The sequence below is a fragment of the Peromyscus eremicus genome, chromosome 10, assembly GCF_949786415.1.
Source record: "Peromyscus eremicus chromosome 10, PerEre_H2_v1, whole genome shotgun sequence".
Classification (NCBI taxonomy): domain Eukaryota; kingdom Metazoa; phylum Chordata; class Mammalia; order Rodentia; family Cricetidae; genus Peromyscus; species Peromyscus eremicus.
The window spans coordinates 66,090,537-66,106,839 of record NC_081426.1 but is presented as its reverse complement, the minus strand read 5'-3'; the positions used below and the strand labels follow the sequence as shown (position 1 = coordinate 66,106,839).

General features: G+C 45.2%; 1 protein-coding gene and 1 long non-coding RNA gene across 2 annotated transcripts in view; one reads left to right on the top strand and one right to left on the bottom strand.

Moving 5' to 3' along the window:
* Positions 1-16,303, top strand: part of Scfd2 (sec1 family domain containing 2) — a 323,711-nt gene that overhangs the window by 236,399 nt on the left and 71,009 nt on the right. The gene's annotated exons all lie outside the window — the stretch shown is intronic.
* LOC131921263 (uncharacterized) lies at positions 11,473-12,606 on the bottom strand. Its single transcript, XR_009381916.1, has 3 exons — positions 12,508-12,606; positions 12,272-12,365; positions 11,473-12,120 (listed from the first exon to the last, which is right to left on the bottom strand). It is a non-coding gene; the product is annotated as an uncharacterized LOC131921263 (long non-coding RNA).

Here is a 16,303-nt window from a genome sequence, read left to right as displayed (position 1 = left end):
TAGTTTCTGCACCACTTGCAAATAGCCCCAGCCTTGCTGGTTGTTTTCCTTATCCAAGAACATTCCCCAGTGTACTGAGGGATTCTTCTAGAATGGGTAGACATAGCTGGAATTGCAGTGTCATCTGTTGCATATTTGGACAAACATTTCTAAGCCTAACTTGACACTAACCTGCTGTCTTTGACCCAGAATTCCAGACAGATACTGTGTCTTCTAAAATCATAAGCACCGAGTATTTGTGTTTCTAAGCTAATTTTTTAACAAAAAAAATCACATCTGGTGCTTTGAGATCGTCTAAAGGAAGTTTTGCAGACACCTTTGGGGATATGAATTATTAATAAAACTTACCTTGTTTTGTAAGGTGGTCTGTATGGCACGAGACACCCATCCAGTATCAGGACTCAAATCCCCAAAGTCCCCAAGGTGATATTAGCATGCCACTGAAAATGCTTCTTGTGTCCTGAGGAACTTGAAAGACTTCTATTTTAGTATTTATGATGAAACACAAGGCTAATTAATAAAACATGGCACTAAGCTCTATGCCAAATGAAATAAATATTTATTGGAAATAATCAAAATTACTTTGCTGCAGTAGGAAGGGCCCTCTCCAGACCCTCTGAAGAATGCTGAGTATGCTCATATGTTTTTCACTAACACTTGCTGAATGCTCTGCCCAGCTTTCCAGAGTTAGGGAAGCTTGGCAAGGATTGCTCCTTTACCAGGGAGCAGTCATGCAGTCAGACAATATTAAATAAGTATGTTATGATCAATACTCTCTAAGACCCAAGAGAAACTGGAAAGCATACATTGTCTGAGTCTTAGCTATATGGATCCCATTAAATGAGTAAGTTCTGTGTTTAATGCCCATGTCTTGCTCAAAACTCTCCATAGCTTTCTGTTTGTTTGTTTAGTTATTTTAAAAATGTGCTCTAGGCTTCATAACTCAGCTTAATAGGTTTCAGAAAGTTTTGATACTTGCTCACACACTTACTAACCACAAAAGGTGTTGTTAGGTAAACAAAATCATTTTCCCCTATCTCCATTGTTGGAGAAGGTCCAGAACCCAGCTGCTGTTATACAGCTGTTTGAGAAAACTGAAGACAGCCCACAAAGCCAAGAGGGCACAAAATTAAATACTAATATTAACATTAATACCTGAGGTTAAGCATTGTCCTGAGCAGTTTGTAATCCAAAGCTGATCTTTAGGTGGTGTTTTTCAGCTTAATGGTGTTATCATAGTCCTTGTGGAACCTTCATTGTGAGGCCCCATCATCCTTTTGGAGACTTCAAAGGTCTCTGTTCTTTAATTGCTCTGGGAAGGAGTTTCCTCCATGATGACAGGAAACAATTGAACTGAATTTGACTTAGGGGCCTGCAAGAGGTTTCCCTATGTCAAAAGTCACCTGGACTGTCCCTTATTGATCTACATTCGTTAGTCCAATATCTGCCTTTGCTACACCTTCCGCATAATCCAGAAGGGAGGGGCGTTCTGTTGGGATTATTCTTAGCAAAAATATTGTTTCTAGGAACACCCTGTTTACAGTCTCTTTTTAGGTGACCTTGTTTACCAAATGGGTGTGTGTGCCCCTCTCTGACTCAACAAGAACTACTGTGTCTTGCTTAGGAATCCCATTTTATAAGCTATTCACCATTCATTCTGTTACATCTCAGTCACTTTTAGGTTGTGTATATGCACCCACTTACCAAAGGACCTGGTTTCAGAGAAACTTAAATTTATGAGTTTTTTTCCAGTGCATTCCTACTGGAAGTATTTGGTTCCAGTGTCAGTTACCTTGGGGCACTTTTTGTTTCCCTGATAAAGAATTAAAGAGCAACTTGGGTTTTCAGAGCAGTGTTCAGAGGGCACCTCTGTCTATGTGGTTTCCTGGCCCACTATTGAAGTAGATATTTTATAGATCAGTAGAAAAGATTACTTTTAAAGATATACCTGTTCTCAGTTTCCCCAACTTTTTATTAGTGATTTTAAATTGTTATATATTCCTTCCTTTTGTTTTGATATGAATATATCTGACACAAAGTACCATGAGATTAATTCCCCTACTGGGCTCTGTAGCATCAATGACTTCCTGTTTGAGAACCAGACTACAACATGAATAAGACCTGCTTTGGGGACAGTCCACTGTTCACCCATGTTTTCTCTCCTGGTATTGTGTGATATGAAGGCATACACAGTAACTGTGTCTGTTGTGTATTTAGAACCAAGGTTGCAATGAAGTTGCTTGAAAATGCAACCCAGGCAAGTACTGTCAGAAACACCCAGGACTCACACGTTGGATTTTGAATTAGTTTTTGGTTCTTGCACATTGAGAGCCTTTTTGCCATTGCCAGCTTTTCCACAACCCACACCTTCAGTCACAGGCCCCACATGGGGCTGCAACAGTTGAAGAGGCTCCAGATAATGACTCGCTTCCCTCGGTCAGCCGTGGTCACCATTGCTGTCGTCTGAATGAGTCTCTAGTCTTAAATATAGGAACTGATGGAGTCTATCAATTAAAACCCACAGATTATTGATGGGATCTGGGAAGCTGACCCTTCGGCTGCCAAAACTGAGAAGAGATCCTCTACAGGCCATGTGGTTCCACACACAGAGAAACTAACAGTTATCTGCACAGTACTTGTTATTTTTTTTTTTTGTTTTTGTTTTTTGTTTTTGTTTTTCAAGACAGGGTTTCTCTGTGTAGCTTTGCGCCTTTCCTGGGACTCACTTGGTAGCCCAGGCTGGCCTCGAACTCACAGAGATCCGCCTGGCTCTGCCTCCCGAGTGCTGGGATTAAAGGCGTGCGCCACCACCGCCCGGCACAGTACTTGTTATTAAAACACTTTGATTAAACATTGGGATCTGAGATGATGCTCACGGAGAGAAAGTAAATGCACCTTCTTTGAACACATACTCAACTACAATCATAAAATTATTTTATCTGCTTTAAAATGGGGCTTCTCTTCTTTACATGTAGCAGAAAGAAGAGTCGTAGATGCTACCTATTGCAAAGCACTGCAGTGAGGTAGTTTGTGTGTATCCACCATGGAAACTAAGTCTGTAGGTACTGGCACTGAGAAGTGGGAAATGACTGAAACATTTCAATTTGGTTTGTGAATCTGCTATCCTTGCCACGTGTGTCTGTCCATTTATTCATTTACTTTTGAAGACTCTTGTCTGGCAGCATCCAGGTTTCAGGGTGTAGACACATACTTTGTGTAAGCTGAACTGTGATGTTCTCAAAAACCATCACAGTAAAGTAAGGGATCCAATAGTACATATTGGAACCCAATTAAAATAGGCTCGAGGGGAGAGCAAGGAATGGTAATCGTAAATTATGCCCACAGGAAGACCTTGACAATGGAGTTTCTTAATTATTTGTTTCCCCATGCGGATTGTTCTTTTAACTGTGTCTGTCACGTCGATCTTCCTGGAATAAATGTGGATGGAGCAGAGAGGAGCCGTCAAGCCTCCTGCCTCCTCAGTGCTTACTGTGTTGCAGACGTAGCTGCTGCTGACTCATCTTGAACAGTAGAGAGCAGCAGAGGAGTATGAGAGCAGATTACCAGCTAAGTCAAGAGCTCAGGGGAAAAAAAAATCAAGATGAGCTTTCTCACCTAAGGCGACACCGTCCGCTGGAAGCTAAAGAGGCTTTCTTCTCCTGTGGTAACTGCATCTAAGGCATGAATACCATCCAGATAGAAAGTGCTCAAGTAGGAACGCTGCTGTTGACGCTGAGAAGCTATGTGTCTATGCTGAGTTAAAGCTTTCCACTTCGGAAGAATGGAAACATTCAGTAGCCATTCTGTGACAGTGCTCTCCCAAAGCAGGTCTCCATGGAGTTACAGAGAGAGCCACCAAAACCAATGTCGTATCAGTGAAGATCAATCTGCAATCAGCATTCAAGGCATTTGAACCAATTTATCAATAAATGTCTGATACTTACAGTGTAGGCAAGCCAGCCCTAGTACAAGTGTCGCCATTCTGCTCTGCTCCCCTTGGTCCTGGTGACTCTGTTGTTGGCAGTAATAGGGGCAGTGACACTAATAATGGCAGCCGTGCCTTCTCAGTGCCAGAGGCAGTAGTGCCACAGCTACTGCACTGATTCTGTTTCTAGTCTCACATGGCTGTGTGTCTAAAGCCAGCCAGTCAGTTCCCTGTACTCATATCTTCCTATCTATAAACATACCACCATCTGCCCAGAACTCATCTCTGATTCCTCCTCCTTACCTCTAAGTCCTCACTGTCAAATGCTCATGATTCCAATGCTAAAATATATGCAAGCTAAGTATGATGGCACATGCTTGTAGTCCCAGCACTTGGGAGTTAGAGACAAGATCAAGAATTTAAGGTCATCTTCAGCTACATAGCAAGTTCAAGGTCAGCCTGGGATAAACAGGACCTGCCCTCAAAAGGGGGAGCAGGGGTTTGGGGGGGTGGGGGGTGGAGAGATGGCCCAGTAGTTAAGAGCAGTCATTGGTCTTGCTAGGATCAGGATTTAATTCCCAGCACCCACATTCTTTCCACATACACCACTCCACTTCCAGGGGATCTAGCACCCTCTTCTGAGCTCTATGAGCACTGCACACATGTGGTGCACATACATACGCACAGGCAGAACACTTATACACATAAAATAAATTATTTTTAAAATTTTTGAAAACCTAAAATAAAAGGTGAATCTGAAGCCCATGGCTTCTTTCCAGGCCCTGCACTGCCCACCAAGGCCCTGTGCTCGTTAGCCTGCACCCGCTGTGACCCTTCCCCTGCTGTCCTCCTCCTCCTCCCAGCTCCTGTGATCCTGTGTCTGAAAACAGATTGGAATGGAGCACTTCCCTGGGCGGCACCCTTCCCTGCCTCCTTTTCGTCTCGGGACACTACTGGAGACTCCGATGGTGGTCCCCCAAGCCTGAGCATGTAGCTGCCTCTCCCTGTTCCTGCTTCACATACTTGCTGACTCAGAGCTTCCTTTCCTTCATGCTACTGCCTCATCTGAGGGCTATACGATTTGATGGTGTTGAACCTTCTGGACCTTAGATTTTGCATGTGTACTTAAGGGAGTGTGTTTCTTTCTAGCTGTGGCCTTCTTGTTTCCTTTGGAAAGACAGTGGATCTCTTGAATTTTTCTTTCAATAAATCTCTACCAGAGCTGATCCTGAAACAACATGAGAGGTTAGCCACAGGCCCACTGGAAAATATTTCCTAGAAAAAGAATATGCAAGCTTTGAAATGAAATGTATATACTAACAGCAATGGTCTCAATTACTGTGGGGATGTTTATACTTTGTGAGATGCCTTAAAGTAGTGGTTCTCAACCTGTGGGTCAAGACCCCCTGGGAAGGTCAAATGACCCTTTCACAGGGGTCACCTAAGACCATCTGCATATCAGATATTTACATTATGATTCCTAACAGTAGTGGAATTATAAGGTAGCAATGGAAATAATTTTATGGTTGGGCGTCACCACACCAGGAGGAACTGTATTAAAGGGTCGCAGCATTAGGAAGGTTGAGAACCACTGCAAAACTTCTCATCCCCACAGGGCAGGAGATGATGTACTTCACAGAAAGTGAACTCACTGATCCCTCACCAGTTTCTATCTGAACGCACCATTTTCTTGTGGGTTTGCATCTGGATTGGAATTCTAAACTCATTTATAATAACATGTGATGCTATTTTCACCAGCATAACAGAGGTTCCAAGTTTCCATTTAGACTGTCAGGCACCCAAACCAGAATTCTTCCATTGCCTATTAGATGCTCTTAGACCAATATGCCATAGAAAATGAAGGCGAATTTTTAAACTATGTTTATTTATAAACTGAGCCAACTCCTCATCAATTCAATCCATTTTCTGCATACTTCACTAAGTACCTTTGGGGTGCCAGGCACCATTCCAAGTACAGGCTAGGAACTGAATGGACCCTGAGCCGAGCTCACAAAGGGCCCACAGTGCAACACAAAGACCATATGTAGAAAGATGTCGGAAACTGAGTGATGTAATGGCAGAAGGTGATGTGAACTCTAGAGTAACAAAGGGTGTCCATCACCATTGAGGGATCCAAGGAAGCAAGATGGGTGGATGGTATTTACCTGTGAATGAACAGGAACCAGGTGTGCAGAGAGACTGGAAGTACATCACATGGTCCTCTGGGTGTAGCTGGGATTCAGGAGGGTATGAGCACAGCGTGGGGGCCTGGTGTGTTCCTCCTCCTCTCATGAACTTCATGTTCAGTCCCGAGGGACACAGTTACACACTGCTTTGTTGCAGCCCCACCAGGCCACCTCCCATGACATGATTCATTCACTTCTCGAGCCTCTGAGGAGACCCCAGCCTGGCAGTCCCTCCTTGAGTACCACTCTGATACACTTCTATCTTTAAAAGAAGACGAACACGGAAATGATGTGACCTTGGCAAATGACTCAATACTGCTGAACCTCATCAGCTATGAAATAGAAAGGATCATACCAAGCACTTGGGGCTGGGACCTGTCATCTTCAATATCATCATTATGATCAGAGCTCGTGGTTTAAGAAGTAGAATAGTGTAACCATACTGTATTTTAAAAGATAGTGGAGGGGTGGAGAGGGCTGGAGACAGGCGGTGCTCCATCTCCAGAAGACAGTCTGCCTGAGGTGGGCAGTTTAAATGGGACCCTGAGACCTAGGCTGTGTACAGCTCTGGGTAGACTATAACAAGAATTAATGCAGCATGATGAAAACCTAGAGGGGAAGCATAGAACAAAGACGGAGAAAGATGCTGGGGAACCAACTGAGTGGGGAAGGATGATGGGAGAAGACGTTTCTGATTGGTGGGTGTGCCGAGGGGTGATGTGGGGTATGGCAATAAACACATACGATTGGATATCTTGGAATGTGTGTCTCCAACTTCCTTCCAAAAGGAAAGTAAATATGCTTTGTGCTCACAAGTTTCTGTTAAGTATGTGTCTCTTTCTCTTGAGTGTAAATAGTTGGAATTGGCTATTTCCCAGTGACAAAGTTCAGTTCCAGGACAAATTCCAGAACCCTGTTTGGGTTCTCACTGTAGCAGTCTTCTGTCTGGAAGGGCTGACCTTGTTGTCTCAGGATTGATGGTCTTAATGGCTTGAGGCACCTTTCAAATGAAGGGAAGTGGGGTTCATGCAAATGAAGACTCTGACTGACTTGGGAAACTTCTTCACTGTGTCTGTGTGTGTTTGAAATGATGAAATAAAGAGAATTTCATGTAAGTGTGAACTTCTAATGACACACAAGAAAATTTGGTCTGAGTGTGTATCCTTTTTGTAAAACTAAGCCCAAACATCCTGGAGATGGTAGAGACAAAGAGTAAAGGCTGTGTCATTGCCCAAGCCCCTGGCAAGACTATGCAGCTGGACATTTGTCACACCCATTGCTCCAGAGAAGTCCCCTTCACCCAGGGACAGAACACTGGCTTTCTATAGCACTTTTAAATTCAGCAATTCAACATTTTCTACACATCTTACTTTGAACTACTGTCAAGAATTGAGTCCTTTCCCTGTGTGACACTTATCAAACCTACCACCTTTCAATGTCCCCTCTCTCTTGAGGGCTAGAGGCAGAGAGCTCTGGGGGCCTTGCTCATATTCTAGTACCCGCTCTTCGAGCACAGACTACTGAGGTTCAGAGTCCGTCCATGTTCACCCAGGGCTGCTGCCTCCACTGGTTTGTTTACCACTTTCAGAGCAGAATATGCCCTGGTAAGTATCCCAGACTAATTTTAATAAGCACCCACTAACTAGAAAACAACCCAAAGACAAACTTTAAAGAAATAAACAACCTGCACAATTTGGTACCTTCAAAACATGGCTACTGTTTGCTGAGCACTGGCCATATGCCGGTGTTGTACTGTCTCCTGTTCTGTGTTTCATTTTGTTGAGACAAGTTCTCTCTATGGAGTCCAGTCTGGCTCAGAACTCTCTCTGTGGCACAGGCTGGCCTCAAACTCATAACCCCCCTGCCACAGTAGTCTCCTAGCCCCAGTGCTAGGATTATGGGCACGATCCATCACATCCAGTTCATCCTTGCATTTAATCTTCTCAGCCACCCTGAGAGATTCAGTGCTTCCATTTTCCACACAGGGCGGGGTGGGGTGGGGTTGGGCTCAGATGCCTAGAACTGGGGCATCTCCCCAGTCCTGATGGGGGTGCCTTGGCTTGTCTGAACATTGGATCCAGGGAGAGCAGTGGCAAAGCTCTGCAGAATCATGTCTGGCCTGTTAGGATATACTCTTCCTCCAGGTTATTTCATTGTTCCTCAGCCATGACCCTTGGAGCTTCTGGACCACCCCCTTGCATCAGCCTGGTAGCTGCAAGCACCCAATGCCTCTCCTCCCTCACTTATGATGGCTGTTTACTCTCCCCACTGCCCTCCGCACTACACTTCTGCCGGTCCCTCATCCAGCCTCTCCATGAGAAATTATTGGACATTTTCTGTAGCTAACCACTGTTCTAAGGACAACATAGTGGTGAACCAAAATGTACATTATGTGGGGACAATTTTCTCCACTATTGGGTGCAGACAGAATATAGGTAAATACTACCCTGAGTCTTATTTTGAAGTTTAAGCTCTTTCTTTCTTTATGGCTTGGCTCTTTTATTTTATTTTAATAAATTTATTTACTTATTCATTTTACATCTGAGCCGCAGTTTCTCCTCCCTCCTCTCCTCCCAGTCCCTCCCCACCACCACCCTTTGTTGCCACCCCCTAATCCTCTCTTCCTCCATTTCTGTTTAGGGAAGGACAAGTCTCCCCTGAGTATCAACAAAACATGGCATATCAAGTTGCAGTAAGACTAAGCACCTCCCCATGTATTAAGGCTGGACAAGATGACCCAGTAAGAGGAGCAGGGTCCCCAAAGCCTGTAAAAGAGTTGGAGACAGCCCCTGTTCCCACTGTTAGGAGTCCCACAAAGAGGACCAAGCTACACAACTGTAACATATATGCAGTCAGTCCCATGCAGGCTCCCTGGTTGTCAGTTCAGTCTCTGTGAGCCCCTATAAACCCAGATTAGTTGATTTTGTGAGTTTTCTTATGGTGTTCTTGACCACTCTGGCTCCTACAATCCTTTTTCCTCCTCTTCTGCAGGATTCTCAGATATCCACCTAATGTTTGGCTGTGGGTCTACATCTGTTTCCATCAGTTTCTGGATGAATCCTCTCTGATGACAGTTGGGCTAGGCACCAATCTGGTCACAGGAGATGGCCAGTTCAGGCTACATATCTGCTGTTGCTAGGAGTCTTAGCTGGGGTCTTCCTGTAGATTCCTGGGAGAGTCCCTTGTGCCAGGTTTTTACCTGACCCTGAAATGCCCCCCTTTCCAGTAATCTCTTTCAGTACTCTCTCCCTCCGTCCTCCCAAAACTGATCACTCATGTTCCCATCCCCACCTGCCCTCAGTCCACTCACAAAATCCCTTCTATTTCTCCTTCCCTGGAAAGAACATGAACTTTCCTTGTTACCTAGTCTTTCTGGGTCTAATATCCACTTATGAGTGAGTACATGCCATGTTTGTCTTTCTGGGTCTAGGTTACCTGACTCGGGATGATTTTTTTCTACTTCCATCCATTTGCCTTCAGATTTCCTGGTGTCCTTGTTTTTAAAAGCCAAGTAATACTGCATTGTATAAATGTACCACATTTTCTGTGTCCATTCCTCAGTTGAGGGGCATCTAGATTTTTTTCCAGGTTCTGGCTATTATGAATAGTGCTGCTATGAACATAGCTGAGCAAATGTCCTTGTGGAATGACTGAGCATCTTTTGGGTATAGGTGCAAGAGTGGTATGTATAGCTGGGTCTTGAGGTAGATGGATTCCCAGTTTTCTAAGAAACTGCCACAATGACTTCCAAAGTGCTGTACAAGTTTGCACTCCCACCAGCAGTGGAGGAGTGTTCCCCTTGCTCCACATCCTCTCCAGCATGAGCTGTCATTTGTATTTTTGATCTTAGCCACTCTGACAAGTGTAAGATAGAAACTCAGAGTCTCCGGGCGGTGGTGGTGCACGCCTTTAATCCCAGCACTCGGGAGGCAGAGGCAGAGGCAGGCGGATCTCTGTGAGTTCGAGGCCAGCCTGGTCTACAGAGCAAGATCCAGGACAGGCTCCAAAGCTACAGAGAAACCCTGTCTCGAAAAATCCAAAAAAAAAAAAAAAAAAAAAAAAAAAAGAAAGAAAGAAAGAAAGACAGAAAGAAAGAAAAAAAAGAAAAAGAAACTCAGAGTCGTTTTGATTTGCATTCCCCTGATGGCTAAGGATGTTCAACATCTCCTTAAGTGTTTCTCAGTCATTTGAGATTCTTCTGTTGAGAATTCTCTGTTTAGACTGTATCTCATTTTTAGTGGGATTATTTGGTTTGTTGATAGCTAGTTTCTTGAGTTCTTTATATATTTTGGATATCAGCTCTCTGTCAGATGTGGGGTTGGTGAAGATCTTTTCCCATTCTGTAGGCTGCCATTTGTTCTATTGATGGTGTCCTTTGCCTTACAGAAACTTCAGTTTCATGAGGTCTAATTTATTAATTGTCAATCTTAGTACTTATGCTCTTGGTGTTTTGTTCAGGAAGTTGTCTCCTGTGCCAGTGTGTTCGAGATTATTTCTCACTTTCTCTTTTATCAGGTTCAGTGTATCTGGATTTATGTTGGTGTCTTTGATACACTTGGACTTGAGTTTTTTGCAGGGTAATATATATGTATCTATTTGCATTCTTCTACATGTTGACTTTCAGTTATGCCAGCACCATTTGTTGAAGACGCTTTCTTTTTTCCATTGTATAATTTTGACTTCTTTGTCAAAAATCAGGTTTCATAGGTGTGTGTTTACATCTGAATCTTGGATTCAATTCCATTGATCCACATGTCTGTTTTTATGCCAATACCATGTGGTTTTTATTACTACTACTCTGTAGTAGAGCTTGAAGTCAGGGATAGTGATATCTCTGGAAGTTCTTTTATTGTACAGGATTGTTTTAGCTATCCTGGGTTTTTTGTTTTTTCATATGAAGTTGAGTATTGTTCTTTCAAGGTATGTGAAGAATTGCATTGGGATTTTAATGGGCATTGCATTAAAGTTGTAGATTGCTTTTGGTAAGATGACCTTTCTTACTATGTTAATCCTACTGATCCATGAGCATGGGAGATCTTTCCATCTTCTGATATCTTCTTCAATTTCTTTCTTCAGAGACATGAAGTTCTTGTCATACAGGTCTTTCACTTTTAAGTCCCTTTCAATGTCCTCTAGGATTCTAGCCTTCTCCACCATAGGGTGCAATATGATGGACTCTTAACACTGTTAGGAAGGGTGTCCCAAGCCCTCGGAAAATATTCCATTTCATAAATGGTGCTACAGTCTGTCCCATGGAGTCTAGTCAGGTGTAAGGAGCCCCCTCAGACCCTTATTGGTGCTGACTCACTGAATATAGAAACTGAGTGTCTCTCAACAGTTATCAGCTGTATACAACCTTTCCAAGACCCCCCCCTTCTACCTTGGGGGAGCTCAGGGATTTGGGAGGAATGAAAACAGCCATGGGAGTAGCCTGTAGGAGGCTTCAACCTCAGACTCTACTGATCGGAGGTCATCCTCGCTACTGTCACTCTTTTTACCGATGAGAAAATGAAAGCACGTGACAGCTTGCTGAAGTTACCCAGCTTAGCAGGCCCTCCACTGCCGGTCCCCAGAGCTCATGCTAATACCTCCCTGTAGTTTCTCTGGAGAGGCATGGATTGTCATGCTGCTGGGAGCTGGAGAGCTGGGCAGCTGGAGAGGCCCACTCCCCTGTGAATGCTGCTCTCGCTCCTGACAGCCACAGGGAGGCCAGCTGTCCTGTGGGGATGTCTACATCCCAGGGGTCTACTGCCTCTGACTTGGCTCAGCCCAGCTCTGTTGTGGGTCCTTGGGCTCCCCGTGTGTCCAGTATGTGCTGCAGACGCCCTTCCCTGGCTGAATTGGTCAGTTTGTTAGGGGTTGCTGTGGCCCTGGGCAGCAGCTGCCTGCGTTTGGAGATGCTACTTACACTAAAGAGAGGATGGATAAGCAAAGGATGGTCACAACCTTGGTCTTGCCTCAACTTGATACGCCATGCTTTGTTGACACTCAAGGGAGGCCTTTCCCTTTCTGAACAGAAACAGAGGAGGGGTGGATGTGGGGCATAGGGGAGGCAGGAAGGAGGGAACAGAGGAGAGGAGGGAAAGGAAATTGCGATCAGGATGTAAAATAAATGAAAAAATTAATTAAAAAAGAGAGAAACCTGTCAGGCCTCACTCACTGCATTCCTGACTCTAGCCAGCAGAGGGCTCTGCTCACCATAGTCTCTTGGGCTCAAGAGGTCAGGCGGGGCAGGACATCTGAAATTGCTGCAGCTAGGGGGAAGAGCCACAAATTACAGAGTGGCTGTTAAATGCTCTTCCTGGAAGGAGTGCCTGTGACCTCAGCTTGCTTTCCACAGCCAGAGGCAGTCAGACCACAAGCCAAGTTCAGGGGAGTGGAGTTATACATACGTACAGTATCTGTGTGCCTCAAAGACAAGATGGAATATTTGAGAATGGCCTATATAACTCCAAAATTCTACCATGAACTGTAATTTACCAAGCCATTTTCCTGCTCTTGGATAGAAGCATCGAGCTATGGGATTTTAGAACTTAGATCTGAATATGTTTTATGACATCATTCCCAAGTAACAGTTGGCAGTCTGAACATGAGATACCTAGTGTGCGCAATTCCCCCACGTCTCTTTTACACAGATATGCACATACACACCCACACTCGGTCTGCTGCCAGCCCCCACAGCAGCTGCTCCCTCCTCACACTGTCTAGTTCTGTCTTACAGTGAAGGGACCATATATCAGAGGTCTTGTCACATCACTCAGGTTCTGACCACCTCTGTGGGAGCTTCCTGTTTCCCAGGGAAGAATTTATAAGAGCATCTGTCTTCTAAGGCAGCCAGCCGCAACTGCACACATGCTAAACACACACACACACACACACACACACACACACACACACACACACATCCGATCACCTGTTTGCCCCGCGGCAGCGATGGAAGATCAGACACTAAGCTCAGCTTTATGCCACAAGCAGAGGCGCTGTGTGTTGGGATTTGCATGCTCTTCAGTTGGCCTGTCCTCCCCAGCACCTGTCTCCTCCCTACCGCAGCCATGGACTCTGCCTTTCACTACAAGTGCCTTTCATACCCAGCACCTAAAGCATCAACACTTCCCTCTGCACAGCCCAATGACAGCACCCATACCCCTGTACCCGGAACACAGTAGCCCAGGTCCACTGAGAACAGAGATGACTTCAGAAGTGAGAAGAGGACATGCTGACATCTCTGCTGCTCTTGTAGCAGTGGTGGTGCCTCCCAGCTGTAACGTGTCTTCTGCTGTCAAGTCAGAGGAGTACGGGGGTCTGGACATGGAATCAGGGTGTACTTCAGCCTTCCAACAAAGGAAGATGGCAGCGGGATATGAAAGCCACCTGAGCTGTCTTGGATAGTTACGTTTAACTAAACGTTATGGACTCACAAAACTAGCTGAAGTTAAGTTGAAACTGGAAAGTAGATCCCCACTGATATATGATGGAGGGAAGAGGGGAAGGGCTAGACTCATGCCAACCAGGGCAAGACACAGGGGCTCCTGAGCCTCGGCGGTCAGTAGGTCAGGACAGGAGCTTCCAAGCTCAGGCATGGCCCAGAGATGCTGGCATCCAGAGGCCCAAGCTGACATGCAGTGCTGTGGAGGCAGAGTCCAAGAGGAAAGAGCTCAGCTGCAGTCAGTGAAGCAGTGTGTTTATTTGTGCGTGTGGTAGGAGTGCAGAGAACTGAACAGCTACCCGTGGAAGGGGAGCCAGGACCGGCAGGAACTGAGACACCACAGGATGTTTGGGACCGCCGAGGTTCTAATTCCGGACCTGCCTTGTGGTAACTGAGTTCCCTTTGAAAGCCACGGCACCTCCCTGTGCTGTGCTGCTCTGGAAAGTGGAATCACATAAACTAGTCCCTGCCTCGCCAGGAAGTCATGAAGTTAAATAAGATTTGTAAAATGGCTCAAGACAAGGACTGCCATTAATTGGTGTTTTTAAAATGTCTCCTAAGGGGTCTTAGATTTCAGGTGCTGAGGATTTGAGGGGGAAGTCTCAGAACTAGAATCAGGCTGGGCTGAGAATGCCTGGGAAGTGGGGAGACTCTGGGAAAGGGAACTGAAGGACGGACAGGAGGGCGGAATGTAAGGTCTGCCTGCTCCTTTGCAAGCTGGCCGAGGATGCTGCCTGTGGCCAACACAGGGAGCCTTGAACGCTGCCGATCACAGAAAGAGAGAATACTGTATGATCGTGCTTACCCCGGGTCTTCAGAGTATTCAGATCCACAGAGGCAGAAATTAAAGCACTGATTGACAGGAGGGCTGGGGAGTTCTTGTTTAATAGAAGTTTTGTTTTTGCAGACCAGCTCTGTAGAGACAGTGGTAATAGCTGCACAGTAGAGGGATGTACTTACTGCAGCGAGCCGCACACTTGGTCTTTTCCCTGCACTGGGATTTAATACAAGGCCTCCACATCCAAATAAGCCCTCAACCATTGAGCTACACCCCGACCCTAAGCTAAAGAGTTTTCAGATGGTAACTTTCAATTTTGAAAGGAAAGCTTTTAAAGGGTGTATAGTGACAGTGTACCACATTGATGTCAGATGTGAACAGTAGGGAAAACTGCATAGAGAAATGTCTGAGAAATCTCTGTAACATCTTCATACTCCAAAAATATACTAACTCCTGGCAAATAAAAATCATATTTATAGGGGACAGCATGGTGCTGTTCTGTCTGTAGTGTGTGTGCTTATGAAGTGATTGTATCAGACTGGCATATCCATTAGCTTCTCATAGTTAAATGTAATTTGCAATCTATGCTAGCAGCAATTTCCAAGGGTACAGTGCTTTGTCATTAACTGTGGTCTCTATCTTGTACAGTGATCTCTTTAACTATTCCTCCTGTCCATGTGTCTGTCTATGTTGTACTTTGACCAACTCTTGGAATCTTCCCATTCACAATATTCCTTAGTAAGCCTAAAACTGTATTCTAAAGGTTATTTTTGTAAGGTTCAGGAAGTGAGAAGAACTGGCTAGAATAAGGAATGGGATACGTTGCTGGAAAGATCATTATTGGCCTGAAAACAGGTTACAAATGTGGTCTGGACAGTAATGTGGGAGCGAAGAGGGAAACTTAAAACCTTAGATGATTGGTCACAGTGATGGGCATGGTGCTCATTGGCCCTGTCTGGAAAAGGGCCAGGTCACCCAGTGAACGTGTGCTCACAGTGTCCTCACTCTGTGCCTGTGTAGCAGAAAGCCTCAAGGACAGACACACAAATCAGTCATATGCCTCGTATTCCCAATGGGAGGGCTACTAAAGCCTTGCACCCCTTCTTAGAACAAAGCCGCACTCTGACAGTGAGAGATGACGGAATGGCACAGAGCAGAGCAGGAGGTGGAGGCTGCAGCCTAGGTGGTCTGGTGCAGACCCAAACATGTCAGGGCTCAGCTGCCAAGTATTGATAAAGCAAGCCAACCAGCTGTCAGGTTTATAGGATTGTGCATCTTAAATCTTGTCTTGTTCTTGTCCCTAAAAGTCCTTAGAAAGTCTTTGTGAGTCAGATTCAAATACAACACATTTTTACCTCCCAGGAAGTTCTGCTTTAGGTATATTTGCATGTTGCTTTAATTCTTACACTAATTAATATTATTGCCACAATAGCATAAAGAGAAAATCAAGTCACATGAGTAACAGTGACAGTGGAAGGAATCAAGCTGTGGCCTTTCTGTCATGGCTATGGAAGAAGGAACTCTCATAACAACCGTCAAACCAGATGGAATCCAATCACACAGGTCTGGGCTAAGTACATGGTGGCGAGGTGACTACTAGGGGCCTGGTCCAGACAGACATGCTGCTTACAGCAGAAGGTGCTAAAGGAAGCATGCAGAGCTGAGGTGGGCACAGGCCAGCCTTACCATGTCCTCTGCTCATTCCTGCTGGGTGCCGAAGCTGGCAGCAGGACGGACACCATTTGGAGATCTTCATAGTCCTGTGACAAGGCACATAGGTCGTCTGCCCAGTTGACACAGAAGAGGGTAAAGAAGCTGTGGTGATCCGGAGCACGTGACAGTGGGGACAGAGTGGTTGTTCGGGTGGCAGGGGCTGACTAAGGAAACACTCGGCAGCTAGAGGAAAGTAGGTGTAGGGTGGGACAGCTCAGGGACAATGTGGCCTGCGCTACATCAGGAAATCAATCAGCAGTGTCTGTACTCTGAAG